This window comes from Rattus norvegicus, chromosome 19, assembly GCF_036323735.1.
Source record: "Rattus norvegicus strain BN/NHsdMcwi chromosome 19, GRCr8, whole genome shotgun sequence".
Classification (NCBI taxonomy): Eukaryota; Metazoa; Chordata; class Mammalia; order Rodentia; family Muridae; genus Rattus; species Rattus norvegicus.
Genome location: NC_086037.1, coordinates 7,652,495 through 7,667,758, shown reverse-complemented (window position 1 = coordinate 7,667,758; position 15,264 = coordinate 7,652,495). Strand labels below are relative to the sequence as shown.

At 41.7% G+C, this 15,264-nt stretch overlaps 1 long non-coding RNA gene across 1 annotated transcript; it reads left to right on the top strand.

Annotated features, from left to right (window-relative positions):
* The first annotated feature begins 3,586 nt into the window (after positions 1-3,586).
* On the top strand, positions 3,587-7,377 carry LOC134483522 (uncharacterized). Its single transcript, XR_010060350.1, has 2 exons — positions 3,587-4,278; positions 6,422-7,377. It is a non-coding gene; the product is annotated as an uncharacterized LOC134483522 (long non-coding RNA).
* Positions 7,378-15,264: the final 7,887 nt, after the last annotated feature.

The following is a 15,264-nucleotide window of genomic DNA, read 5'->3' as shown; positions in this document are numbered from 1 at the left end:
ATGGACTACATTTCTGTGAAGTTAGTGTGAGCTGTTATCCATTTATTAATATCCAGTTGTGTGATCTCTGCCATGCTAAAACTTCCAAGGAAATCAGGGTCATGTAAATAGTGGTAGTCCTGGTCAGAGTGTGTGTCACGGGGCATCTGGTGTGTCGTCACAGCCTTCTTTGACTTGAACTTGACTGTGCATGTCCTTAGCAGTACTGGCTGCATTTGTGATCTTATGTCAGTGACAGTGTCTCCACTTCTCCCACGGACAGAGTAACAAACCCAATCTTGAAAAACGGGTTGGAGATCATTCTTTTTGTAACTGCTCCCAAGCGAGTGGGTACAAAGCATTGGCCCTACCTCTCATTTATGTGTCTTTTATATTTGAGTTCCATGGGGTGGCACAACAAAAAGAACCATACTTTGGAGCGTTTTTCATCGAATGCCCTTGTTGTTTGGTTCACGGAGCCCAGAGTAGCTTTCTTCATTGGCAGGGTTGAAAGCCTAGTTGAAGCATCATCTAGAGATGGCACAGTTGAACCCGGGGAAGCACAGGCTTGACAAAACAAGGTAAAATACAGGAAATCAAGTGCAAGAAGTAAACAGAGGCCTGGGAGTGGTTTAAGTATGGGCAGGCAACAGGACAATGATGACATTCTTATCATCCAGGAATCTTGTTCTGTTATGTTTTTCTGTAAGAGGAGGGGGAAGGAGGAGGAGGAAGAGAGGCAGAGGAGGAGAATCGGGGGAGAAGGGGGAGGAGGAGGGAGAAGGGGAGGGGAGGGGAGGGGGAGGGGAAGGAAGAGGAAGAGAGGGAGGAGACAGCAGCCATCTTAGAAATTCCCAATGTATATTACTTAGTCATTGCCTTTCTCCATATCTGTCTTCCTAGCAGAGAACCTGTCTGACTCCTAGTTCCGTGGCATGGCAGTTAAATGATCCTGGAGCATTAGAATTTAATAATCATACGCCCTTGTTTTACAAGTAGATGATAGTGAGGCTGAACATAGCCTTCAGCCTACAGACAATACAAGCTAGTTTATTCTGAGGTAGATATGAGTAGCCTTGGCGTGGAGACTCGAATTCAGTTAGTACCGAAGGACAGGTTACAACTGGCAGAGTTTAAGAACTCTCACAGTCCCACAACAAAAGACGTAAATCAAAGAATTAACAAAATATGTCATGGAAGTCCCACATGTTATAGCCAAGCATGTGGGAGTGGGTCTGTAGGAGGATGACTCTATTAGAAGTTTCAGACATGAATTGCACTCTCTGATTTGGAGGTGGAGAAAGTTAGTACTTTGATAAGTTGATACATGTAAAAGTTTTAACCTAGTAGTCAAAAGAATGTTAATTCAAAGAAAGAAAGGGGTGATAAATGCCTGCAAAGAGGACTAAAGAGAGCCTAAGATTTTGCCCTGGACCTGTGGCATTCCAACTCTTCCCAAACATGAAGTGTTAAATGGCTGACCAGTAGTAGTTTGTTTGTGGACACAACGGGTACTTCTTTTCCTCCTCTTAATGTTTACGAAGTCTCTTCTTAAACAGATTCTATCTTAATATCCAGAACCGTTCATTTTTATCCTTTACAGAATAATGCAAGCAATCTGCTCCATTTCAAATCTGGGTTACTCTGAGGGTTCTTTTTTTTTTAATATAAAATTATTTTTAATTTCCACCATCTAGCTTTTGATGTTAAAATATGTATGCTTATGAAGCCTCAAGTAAGAATTAACTTTAAAGCCATGATAAGCAATTAATTCATTTGAGTTACCAGCCTTCAGTAACACTTCTAACTGTAAGATTTCGTTCCTAAAGAGGGCACACTTACAGTAAACGCTACTTCCTTTGGCAAAAACAAATGTGAGACTGGAGATAACGGGTTCTATCTAGTTACATTTAGAAAGCTGTGCATGTTGAGGTCTTCTTTACAAACTTACTCACGCAGCAGTTCGTAGTCTTAATTCTGAGGTCCATAGAACAATATCCTAATCTGCTGCCCTAGCATAAACTTGTAAAACAACCCCATTCTGTGTTCAGTGTATTTATCTGCATATTAAACATGGCATAGCATAAAATATCTGTGAAACCTGAGGGTGGTGATTAATCATCAGAAGTGACAGCCTAATCCGTGGTATCGGAACAGAAGTTTAACTCCGTGCATATTAAAATGACTTTAATAGAGTTTGGCTCCTTGTTGTATGGGGACTTTTAAGAGGAATGTGTTTAAAAAAATCAATCGAGACTTATGGCTTCTTAGTAGAGTCTTGTTCTTCCTTTAGGAGAGTGAACTACGGCATCTTAGACCACATTAAAAGTGTTTATGCGTCTGAATATAGTAGATATGGTGGTTTAAATGAGCGCGGCTATGATACGCCCCTTCCCTAACCACCCTCTACCACCACCATTGGCAGAACTGTTTGGAAAGGATTGGGGGGTGTGGTCTTGTTGGAGGAGGTGTGGTCTTGTTGGAGGAGGTGTGGTCTTGTTGGAGGAGGTGTGGTCTTGTTGGAGGAGGTGTGGTCTTGTTGGAGGAGGTGTGGTCTTGTTGGAGGAGGTGTGGTCTTGTTAGAGGAGGTGTGGTCTTGTTGGAGGAGGTGTGTCTTTGGGAGAAGGCTTTGAGGCTTCCAAAGTCTATGGGATTCTTAGATCTCCCTGCCTTGTGCTTGTAAACCAAGATGTAAGCTCTCTGTTACTGCTTCAGCCCCATGCTGCCTGCCTGTTGCCGTGAGTTCCAACCATCACGGACTCTAACCCTCCGGAGAGTGAGCCCCAAATTAAATACTTTCTTCACGTCTTGATCATGGATGGCGTCTTATCACTCTGATAGAAAAGAAACTAAGATGGTGGGCATGCCTAAAATCCCAGGCATACTCTGGGGTTTGAAGATCTGGAAACTGAGACAGGAGACTTGTAAACTTGAAGTCAGTCTACACTAGTAAGATTCCATTTCATGGAGTAACAATAGAAGATACCCACAGTCATTTTCTCTGTCAGATTTCTTTGTTGTTTTCTTGTTCTAATGGATAATCTCTACTCAAGAGGGAGAAAAGTCAAATCCCTTCTCTCTGTACAGCTGTCAGGGTAGAGAGAAATTTATTCTGCCTTGCTGACTTACAATTTTCAGTAGAAATAAATTAGTTTTCACCATCAAAACCAGTGTGCTAAGGAGGAGGGCAGTAATCTGCCTTATACCAACTTTTCAGGTATTCTTCTTTGGAGGTGATGATAACTTGTTACTGTGGCATTAGAATCTTGGCTTTGTTTTGTTGTTTGTTTTGGCAGCGGTACGCCGGAGAGCCACCTGCTGGCCTCTACAAAGAAACACATCTTCAGCATTGGAGATCACGAGGTAAAAGGAAATCAAAAGAAACAACACCATTAAAACGAACCATTTGAAAAATAAATCCGTTGTTCGAGGCAGATAAGATGGCTCAGATGATAAAGGCTGACCTGGGCTCAATTTCCGGAAGCTACGTAAAGATGTGGAGAGAACCAACTCTTGCTAAATTGTATTCTAATCACTAAGATGGCATGGCTCGCACACACACGCACGCGCACACACACGCACACACACACGCACTCATATTCTTAATTAAAAGTGATCGTTTGCTGTATTAAGCAATTCCTCTCAGTTCACTGCTGACGGGGCCTTTAGTGCTGGTGGCTCTCCACAGAGATCTCTGGTCTGGCTAGGTGTGCGGATTCAGGAAAAGGGGAGAGAATTTGGACAGGGAGGGGCATGGCTTTTCGCTGCCTCCACTGGTGCTGCTCCACCTCTGTTTCTAGCCTGGCTGAGCCAGCAGGAGACTGACTGGTGGGCGAGGGGTGCAGGAGAGCTTCTGGCAGCAATTTCAGGAGAGATCTTTTCCCCAAGCAGCAGTGTTACAGCTCTTATGACAGAAGCTCTCAGACAATGGAATAATTCTTGCACCTTTTAAGCCTTCTGAACAGGATTCTTAAAAACAGTTTTTGGGACCGGTCAGGGTCTGATAGCAGGTACTTCCTATTGGTTTGGTCTGAGAGCTTGGGAATACGTCATATACATGTTTGGGGGCGTGGTCCTGCTTCTTTGTGACAGATCTTTCTGTAGCCTATGTAACCTGTGGTCATGTTCTCCCCTGTGGAGGAGGGGCTTAGTGCGTTGCCCTATGTGACTGATCTGTCTCAAACTCTCTACAGGGGGTTGTGGAGGGCTGAGGGGCCTGACCTCCTAGAAGACTTGGAATACTCCTGCCATCCCTTTTAGTGTCTCCGCGGATTGGACCTATCTCAACCAGGAATCAGGGTACCTCTCACAGCCTGCTGCCCTACACTAACATTTAAATTGGGTTGTGTTAAAAAGTAGCCTTGATACATTAAGCATTAGAAAAGGCATTACTACAGCATTGCAAGTCGTTTTCTATTCTCTATACCTTAGAATTAGTATTCCTATTTTGTAGTTGGGGAGTTAGCTAGAAATAGGCTGGCTAAATTTCAGGTGAACAGAAACATAAGGCATACATACAGCAAACCTACACTGCTGAACCAAAGAGGAGCTGCTCCTCTAATCTCACCAGGCTGTGATATATTTCGTTTTTCTTTAAACATTGCTTCTAAATTGCATATCAGCAAGCATTGGCGGTGCACACTTACATTTAATGTTTGTGATTTATTCTGATGCTCAGTTAAGACTGGCTCGCTGAGTCCAGAGCCTGAAGTAGAGCTTCTAGTATGCGATTCGGTGTTATTTGAAGAGTGTGTCCATAGTCCACCCCGCTTCTGCCTACACTGTTGAAGAACATTGAATTTCCAGTTGGGATTGCCTTGCAAGTTTTAGAACACGTTAGTTTTGTTTTTGATTGGTTGATGAACATGTGATTGGATTTAACAAACCTTAGTCCTTGAGAGTTTTTGTCTTCTGTGCTTAGGCCCAGCAAAATATTAAGTATTTCACTTTTGTGTTTTTTCTTACCTTCCATAATAACCAGTATCTTCATGCTTAATTATGTAATTAAGCACATTCTTTCTACATTGTTTTCTAATTGCAATAACAAACAAAGGATCTGTGTGGTCTGGTCCGAGATTTGTGAAGCAGCATTCTGACTCTTTTATTGATAAGCCTGAAGTCACTAGAGAACTTTAGTATCCCACCGAGTCATACTGTCTTCTTCAATAAGCATCAGGTTATTGACAAGTGTGGTGGTTTGAATAGGTATAGCCCCCATTGACTCTAAGTGCCTGGCTCACAGGGAGTAGCCCTAGTAGGAGGCATGGCCTTGTTGGTGTAGGTATAGCCTTGTTGGAGGAAGTGTGTCACTGTTCGTGCAGACCGTGAGGTTCCGTATGCTCATGCCAGCTCACCTCCTGTTGCCTGTATACCAAGATGTAGAATTCTCAGCTCCTTCTCCAGCACTGTGCCTGCTGGAGGCTTCCATGCTTTCTGCCGTGATGATAATGGACCCAATCTCTGAAACTGTAACCCGGCCCCAATATAAGTCCTTTATAAGAGTTGCCATTGTCTTGGCGTCTAGCTTCAGCAATAGAAACCTGAGACAGTAGGTGTTCTGGAACATTCTATCTCATGTAGATTTTTTTTAATGACTGCACATATAAAACATTTGTCTTTTGAAGATATTTAATATCCCCAACTCTCCATTAAGCACTTCCTTTGAGGAATTATGTCATTTAATCTTTTTTTTCCTCCAGCATTTGCTGTAGATATTTCTAATTCGTAGATCTACAATATCTTCAGTTCTATACAAATTGGGTCGTTTCGGGTAATACGACAGTTAACAATGAACTGCCATACTTGATGAACAATACAGCCAATACAATTGTGCTGTTCTGTAACGTTCAAGGGCTGAGTGCTTAGGTCTTCTATGACTTCCAAGTAAGACTTCTGAAGAACTTCTGCTATGGAATCTGCATTCAGAACTGTCATATCCTAAATAGTCATTAGCACAAACCTTTCCTCCATGACAGTTGGGCATTGTGTTTAGAATAAAAACAAGTTCTGTCTCTGGCATCTCTGAATGGGCTCCTTGAAACTCGTCCCCAGGGAGCTTCTGCCATTCAAAAGGAGAATTCCCTGCTCGCCCTTTTACTGGTTCTTAAAATCTTTCCTTGAAGCCTCTCCATTTACTTCATAGAGTTTGAAATTGGCTTCTCTATGTCCAAATCTGCAATTTTATCTTCCTCCAAGTTCTAATGGACAGTTATTCAGTTATTCTCTCTCTCTCTCTCTCTCTCTCTCTCTCTCTCTCTCTCTCTCTCTCTCTCCCTCCCTCCCTCCCTTCCCCTTGTGTGTGTGTGTGTTCACGTGTGCGAGTGCGTGCACGCATGTATTTGTATGCCAACCTCTTAGCACCTGTACCCTCTTTGGTTCTCAGTAAATATTTATACATGGAAGGAAATAGCTTTGTAATGAAACATATTTCCTTATTTTACAGAAAAAGAGCTGGAAGAAACGAAGCAGCACATATTAAGACCAATAGACTAGCCTAACTCTACATGAACCCACGTCCTTCGGATTACACGCCTATTGCTCTTCCGCACGTACCTTTCACGTATACAGTTTCGTATATCCCTACAGATTCTCATGAAGACCCTCTCATGGATATTAAAACATAGAGCTGGGTGCAGGGGTGCAAAGAGAACACAGCAGATCAAACCAGAAGGATTGGAACCCCAAGGCCAGAATGGGCTAGAGAGGGAGTTGAAGGTTGGCTCAGTCAGCGAACATAAGGAATCCCTGCCTCTCGCCTTTGAAAAAGTAAACAACGGCTACAAAAGTGGGAGTCAGAGAGTCTAGTGATGTGCAGTTCAGTGGTAGAGTCCTATCCTCGTATCAACTAAGCCTTAGGGGCAACATGCAGCACAAGAATACAATAAACAAACACATGCATAAAGACGTAAACAAATGAGAATGGAAACACTGGATTCTGGACTATCTACAGCATGATGCAAAGAGAGGAGAGAGGATGACTTTGAAAGGGAAAAGTCTGCTTGGCAGAAAACCTTCTGGCCAGCTAGTTCTCCGAAAGTCAGCCTGGAGGCAGGCGTCCCTAAATAGGATGGACTCTTCTGCCTCACCCCTCCTGGGAGTGGGGAGGATGGTAATTAGCACTTGAAAGCTGAGGCAGGCGCTAAAGTTGATGGCCTCGCTGCAGGGAGCCTTTAATATAAAGTGCTGCCTTCATTAGCGATGCAGAGAATAAGCTTCCCTGATCTCTCTCAAGATTGAAAAGGGAAAATATGCTTTGGAAATCTACCTTTTTCTAAGTGACAGGGAGAAAGAATTCCCTGGACATCTGTCGGTTTAATCGTACGTCATGGACCTGCCCTGCATACAGAAAGGATTCACTTACAAAACGATCTTCATTAAAAAAAAAAAAAAGAAAGAAAAGAGCACGGATTCCCAATTTATGTGGCAGATCTGTTAAAGCTGACTGACCGAGGTAGGCCTGGCAGCCTGCACTTCAATATATAGAATCATTTATTAGTTTCTTATGCCATAACCATACTTCATTGTATAGGCAGAGAATATTCAGGAGCCAGTTTCTACATCAAAAAATAATAACTTCATCAACATATAATACCTACTGATCTGTTTGTTTCTCACAGAACTAAAATGAGTCTGAATCAACCACACTCAGTAAAAGGTAAACAACCGCTCTTCCCAGGAAAGGTTCTGTTTCCAGACTTTTAATGCTTTCACCAGCGCCCAAGTTAGCTTTATCAAGTGTCAATCAGGCAAGGATTCCTGTGGATAATTTGAAGCCCCCACACCCAATCTCCCATCCTCATTGTGATAGGCTACTTCATGTCACCCTGACAAAAATACCTGAGTAAGCCAATCTGAAGGGGGGGGGGAGGGATTTACTCTGACTTTTGATTTCAGATCTGTTCATTTTGATTCCATTGTGGTGGCCCTGTGGCAAAGGGCAGAATGCTCTGAAAGGGAAGGCATGGCGAGCTGGCTACCTCACAGTGACAGAGAGATAAAGAGAATGAAACAGCAAAGGACAGGCATCTCAATATGCCTTCTAAGGTCACCAACTCTAATAACCTACTTCTCTCAACTAATCGTTCCCTCCTAAAGGTCCTGCCATTCTCAATAGCACCATCAGCTGGCAGCTAAGCCTTGGACTTGTCCTTTCCAGTAAATGAGATCCTAACTGATATGTTTTATATAGCTAACAATATGTTTTATAGAGCTCAGTAGAGTGTCCTGGGGGTGCCACTTCAGCAGGCCCATGCTGAGGCATCTCTCATCCCTGCACCCCCAACAGATACCAGTCATGCAATGGGTCAAGTGTAGAACAGAGTTTATTTGGGGACCTTGGAAGGAGGGTTGAGAAGAGAGTAAGAGATAGAAAAAACAGGAGAGACAGAGACAGAGAGAGACAGAGGCAGACAGACAGAGAAAGGCAGAGAGAGAGGCAGAGAGAGAGAGGCATAGAGAGAGAGGCAGAGAGAGAGAGAGAGAGAGAGAGAGAGAGAGAGAGAGAGAGAGAGAGAGAGGAGAAGGGAAGGGAAGGGAAGGGAAGGGAAGGGAAGGGAAGGGAAGGGAAGGGAAGGGAAGGGAAGGGAAGGGAAGGGAAGAGGTTTTGGGGAGAGCAAAGGGGGTCAGAAAGTCAGAGATTCAGAAAGAGAGGGAGAGGCCAAATAGTCCCGTCTATAGCAACCTGGGCCTACCTGGCTGTTACTAGGTAACTGTTGGGCAGAACATAGAAGGAATGGCAGCACTAAACATAACAGTGGTCAGAGAACTATCGCCATAGATGACTAAGAGAGATGTTTGTCTTCTTTAACCTTCCAGAAATATGTTGGCCAATCAAATGTCCAATGAATGGCCATGTGTTCAAACTGTATGACCGTATCTCAAGGCCTGAGTGCATTTCTTTCATGTTGCCAAATCCTATGGAATTAACATTGTACACGTGAGATAACAAGAGAAATATGCATGAGAGTGGTGATAGGCGAAAACAAAAGCCATTCCACATAAACTTACTTTTCCACAATGCTGTAAATTAGTTCTAGCATAGTGAGCCTGATAAAAAGAGACAGGGCAACTTAAGGGGCACAGGGAAAGATGAGCCTTGCCTCAGAGTCTGGTTGAAGTCTCTTGACTGCTCAGTGTTAAAAATTCCAGAACAAGCATTTGTTGTGCCTGCATAGTCAAAAATTTTAGCATAGAGAGATTTCAAATAAGAATGCTAGAACAGCAATGAACCATATTTAAGATCTAAACTTATTAAGATCTCTCCTCTGCCTGCTGAAAAACTGCAGGTTTTTAGGATTCAATCTCTCTCTCTCTGACACACACACACACACACACACACACACACACACACACACACACACACAAACAACATATTTCTTTTAAACAGTATAAGTTTGTTTGTTTTTTTATTAACTTGAGTATTTCTTATATACATTTCGAGTGTTATTCCCTTTCCCGGTTTCCGGGAAACATCCCCCTCCCCCCTCCCCTTCCTTATGGGTGTTCCCCTCCCAACCCTCCCCACATTGTCACCCTCCCCACAACAGTCCAGTTCATTGGGGGTTCAGTCTTAGCAGGACCCCAGGCTTCCCCTTCCACTGGTGTTCTTACTAGGATATTCATTGCTACCTATGAGGTCAGAGTCCAGGGTCAGTCCATGTATAGTCTTTAGGTAGTGGCTTAGTCCCTGGAAGCTCTGGTTGCTTGGCATTGTTGTACATATGGGGTCTCGAGCCCCTTCAAGCTCTTCCAGTTCTTTCTCTGATTCCTTCAACAGGGGTCCTATTCTCAGTTCAGTGGTTTGCTGCTGGCATTTGCCTCTGTATTTGCTGTATTCTGGCTGTGTCTCTCAGGAGCGATCTACATCCGGCTCCTGTCAGTCTGCACTTCTTTGCTTCATCCATCTTGTCTAATTGGGTGGCTGTATATGTATGGGCCACATGTGGGGCAGGCTCTGAATGGGTGTTCCTTCAGTCTCTGTTTTAATCTTTGCCTCTCTATTCCCTGCCAAGGGTATTCTGTTCCCCTTTTAAAGAAGGAGTGAAGCACTCACATTTTGATCATCCATCTTGAGTTTCATTTGTTCTAGGCATCTAGGGTAATTCAAGCATTTGGGCTAATAGCCACTTATCAATGAGTGCATACCATGTATGTGTTTCTGTGATTGGATTAGCTCACTCAGGATGATATTTTCCAGTTCCAACCATTTGCCTACGAATTTCATAAAGTCATTGTTTTTGATAGCTGAGTAATATTCCATTGTGTAGATGTACCATATTTTCTGTATCCATTCCTCTGTTGAAGGGCATCTGGGTTCTTTCCAGCTTCTGGCTATTATAAATAAGGCTGCGGTGAACATAGTGGAGCACGTGTCTTTTTTATATGTTGGGGCATCTTTTGGGTATATGCCCAAGAGAGGTATAGCTGGATCCTCAGACAGTTCAATGTCCAATTTTCTGAGGAACCTCCAGACTGATTTCCAGAATGGTTGTACCAGTCTGCAACCCCACCAACAATGGAGGAGTGTTCCTCTTTCTCCACATCCTCGCCAGCATTTGCTGTCACCTGAGTTTTTGATCTTAGCCATTCTCACTGGTGTGAGGTGAAATCTCAGGGTTGTTTTGATTTGCATTTTCCCTTATGACTAAAGATGTTGAACATTTCTTTAGGTGTTTCTCAGCCATTCGGCATTCCTCAGCTGTGAATTCTTTGTTTAGGTCTGAACCCCATATTTAATAGGGTTATTTGTCTCCCTGTGGTCTAACTTCTTGAGTTCTTTGTATATTTTGAATATAAGGCCTCTATCTGTTGTAGGATTGGATAAGATCTTTTCCCAATCTGTTGGTTGCCGATTTGTCCTAACCACAGTGTCCTTTGCCTTACAGAAGCTTTGCAGTTTTATGAGATCCCATTTGTCGATTCTTGATCTTAGAGCATAAGCCATTGGTGTTTTGTTCAGGAAATTTTTTCCAGTGCCCATGAGTTCCAGATGCTTCCCTAGTTTTTCTTCTATTAGTTTGAGTGTGTCTGGTTTGATGTGGAGGTCCTTGATCCACTTGGACTTAAGCTTTGTACAGGGTGATAAGCATGGATCAATATGCATTCTTCTACATGTTGACCTCCAGTTGAACCAGCACCATTTGCTGAAAATGCTATCTTTTTTCCATTGGATGGTTTTGGCTCCTTTGTCAAAAATCAAGTGACCATAGGTGTGTGGGTTCATTTCTGGGTCTTCAATTCTATTCCATTAGTCTATCTGTCTGTCTCTGTACCAATACCATGCAGTTTTTATCACTATTGCTCTGTAATACTGCTTGAGTTCAGGGATAGTGATTCCCCCTGAAGTCCTTTTATTGTTGAGGATAGTTTTAGCTATCCTGGGTTTTTTGTTATTCCAGATGAATTTGCAAATTGTTCTGTCTAACTCTTTGAAGAATTGGATTGGTATTTTGATGGGGATTGCATTGAATCTGTAGATTGCTTTTGGTAAAATGGCCATTTTTACTATATTAATCCTGCCAATCCATGAGCATGGGAGATCTTTCCATCTTCTGAGGTCTTCTTCAGTTTCTTTCTCCAGTGTCTTGAAGTTCTTATTGTACAAATCTTTTACTTGCTTGGTTAAAGTCATACCGAGGTACTTTATATTATTTGGGTCTATTATGAAGGGTGTCGTTTCCCTAATTTCATTCTCGGCTTGTTTCTCTTTAGTGTAGAGGAAGGCTACTGATTTATTTGAGTTAATTTTATACCCAGCCACTTTGCTGAAGTTGTTTATCGCTTTAGTAGTTCTCTGGTGGAACTTTTGGGATCACTTAAATATACTATCATATCATCTGCAAACAGTGATATTTTGACTTCTTCTTTTCCGATCTGTATCCCCTTGACCTCCTTTTGTTGTCTGATTGCTCTGGCTAGAACTTCAAGAACTATATTGAATAAGTAGGGAGAGAGTGGGCAGCCTAGTCTAGTCCCTGATTTTAGTGGAATTGCTTCAAGTTTCTCTCCATTTAGTTTAATGTTAGCAACTAGTTTGCTGTATATGGCTTTCACTATGTTTAGGTATGGGCCTTGAATTCCTATTCTTTCCAGGACTTTTATCATGAAGGGGTGTTGAATTTTGTCAAATGTTTCTCAGCATCTAATGAAATGATCATGTGGTTTTGTTCTTTCAGTTTGTTTATATAATGGATCACGTTGATGTTTTTTCGTATATTAAACCATCCCTGCATGCCTGGGATGAAGCCTACTTGATCATGGTGGATGATTGTTTTGATGTGCTCTTGGATTCGGTTTGCCAGAATTTTATTGAGTATTTTTGTGTCGATATTCATAAGGGAAATTGGTCTGAAGTTCTCTGTCTTTGTTGGGTCTTTGTGTGGTTTAGGCATAAGAGTAGTTGTGGCTTCATAGAAGGAATTCAGTAGTGCTCCATGTGTTTCAATTTTGTGGAATAGTTTGGATAGTATTGGTATGAGGTCTTCTATGAAGGTCTGATAGAATTCTTCAATAAACCTGTCTGGACCTGGGCTCTTTTTGGTTGGGAGACCTTTAATGACTGCTTTTATTTCCTTAGGAGTTATGGGGTTGTTTAACTGGTTTATCTATTCCTGATTTAACTTTGGTACCTGGTATCTGTCTAGGAAATTGTACATTTCCTGTAGATTTTCAAGTTTTGTTGAATATAGGCTTTTATAGTGAGATCTGATGATTTTTTTGAATTTCCTCTGAATCTGTTGTTATGTCTCCCTTTTCATTTCTGATTTTGTTAATTTGGAAACACTCTCTGTGTCCTCTCATTAGTCTGGCTAAGGGTTTATCTATCTTGTTGATTTTCTCAAAGAACCAACCTTTGGTTATGTTGATTCTTTCTATGGTCCTTTTTGTTTCTACTTGGTTGATTTCAGCTCTGAGTTTGGTTATTTCCTGCCTTCTACTCCTCCTGGGTGTATTTGCTTCTTTTTGTTCTAGAGCTTTGAGGTGTGCTGTCAAGTTGCTGACATATGCTCTTTCCTGTTTCTTTCTGCAGGCACTCAGTGGTATGAGTTTTCCTCTTAGCACAGCTTTCATCGTGTCCCATACGTTTGGGTATGTTGTACCTTCATTTTCATTAAATTCTAAAAAGTCTTTACTTTCTTTCTTTATTTCCTCCTTGACCAGGTTATCATTGAGTAGAGCATTGTTCAATTTCCACGTATATGTGGGCATTCTTCCCTTATTGTTATTGAAGACCAGTTTTAGGCCTTGGTGGTCTGATAGCACGCATGGGATTATTTCTATCTTTCTGTACCTGTTGAGGCCCGATTTTTGACCAATTATATGGTCAATTTTGGAGAAAGTACCATGAGGAGCTGAGAAGAAGGTATATCCTTTTGCTTTAGGATAGAATGTTCTATAAATATCTGTTAAGTCCATTTGGCTCATGACTTCTCTTAGTCTGTCTATGTCTCTGTTTAATTTCTGTTTCCATGATCTGTCCATTGATGAGAGTGGGGTGTTGAAATCTCCTACTATTATTGTGTGAGGTGCAATGTGTGTTTTGAACTTTAGTAAGGTTTCTTTTACGTATGTAGGTGCCCTTTTATTTGGGGCATAGATATTTAGGATTGAGAGTTCATCTTGGTGGATTTTTCCTTTGATGAATATGAAGTGTCCTTCCTTACCTTTTTGATGACTTTTAGTTGGAAATTGATTTTATTTGATATTAGAATGGCTACTCCAGCTTGCTTCTTCTGACCATTTGCTTGGAAAGTTGTTTTCCAGCCTTTCACTCTGAGGTAGTGTTTGTCTTTGCCTCTGAGGTGTGTTTCCTGCAGGCAGCAGAATGCAGGGTCCTTGTTGCGTATCCAGTTTGTTAATCTATGTCTTTTTATTGGGGAGTTGAGGCCATTGATGTTGAGAGATATTAAGGAATAGTGATTATTGCTTCCTGTTATATTCATATTTGGATATGAGGTTATGTTTGTGTACTTTTCTTCTCCTTGTTTTGTTGCCAAGACGATTAGTTTCTTGTTTCTTCTAGGGTATAGCTTGCCTCCTTATTTTGGGCTTTACCATTTATTATCCTTTGTAGTGATGGATTTGTAGAAAGATATTGTGTAAATTTGGTTTTGTCATGGAATATCTTGGTTTCTCCATCCATGTTAATTGAGAGTTTTGCAGGATACAGTAACCTGGGCTGGCATTTGTGTTCTCTTAGGGTCTATATGACATCAGTCCAGGAACTTCTGGCCTTCATAGTTTCTGGGGAAAAGTCTGGTGTGATTCTGATAGGTCTGCCTTTATATGTTACTTGACTTTTTTCCCTTACTGCTTTTAATATTCTTTCTTTATTTTGTGCGTTTGGTGTTTTGACTATTATGTGGCGGGAGGTGTTTCTTTTCTGGTCCAATCTATTTGGAGTTCTGTAGGCTTCTTGTATTCCTATGGGTATCTCTTTTTTTATGTTAGGGTAGTTTTCTTCTATGATTTTTTTGAAGGTATTTACTGGTCCTTTGAGCTCGGAGTCTTCACTCTCTTCTATACCTATTATCCTTAGGTTTGATCTTCTCATTGAGTCCTGGATTTCCTGTATGTTTTGGACCAGTAGCTTTTTCCGCTTTACATTATCTTTGACAGTTGAGTCAATGATTTCTATATAATCTTCTGCTCCTGAGATTCTCTCTTCCATCTCTTGTATTCTGTTGGTGAAGCTTGTATCTACAGCTCCTTGTCTCTTCTTTTGGTTTTCTATATCCAGGGTTGTTTCCATGTGTTCTTTCTTGATTGCTTCTATTTCCATTTTTAATTCCTTCAACTGTTTGATTGTGTTTTCTTCGAATTCTTTCAGGGATTTTTGTGTCTCCTCTCTATGGGCTTCTACTTGTTTATTTATGTTTTCCTGGAATTCTTTCAGGCATTTTTGTGATTCCTCTCTGTAGGCTTCTACTTGTTTATTAATGTTTTCCTGTGTTTCTCTAAGGGAGTTCTTCACGTCTTTCTTGAAGTCCTCCAGCATCATGATCAAATATGATTTTGAAACTAGATCTTGCTTTTCTGGTGTGTTTGGATATTCCATGTTTGTTTTGATGGGAGAATTGGGCTCCAATGATGCCATGTAGTCTTGGTTTCTGTTGCTTGGGTTCCTGAGCTTGCCTCTCGCCATCAGATTATCTCTAGTGTTACTTTGTTCTGCTATTTCTGACAGTGGCTAGACTGTCCTATAAGCCTGTGTGTCAGGAGTGCTGTAGACCTGTTTTCCTGTTTTCTTTCAGCCTGTTATGGGGACAGAGTGTTCTGCTTTCGGGC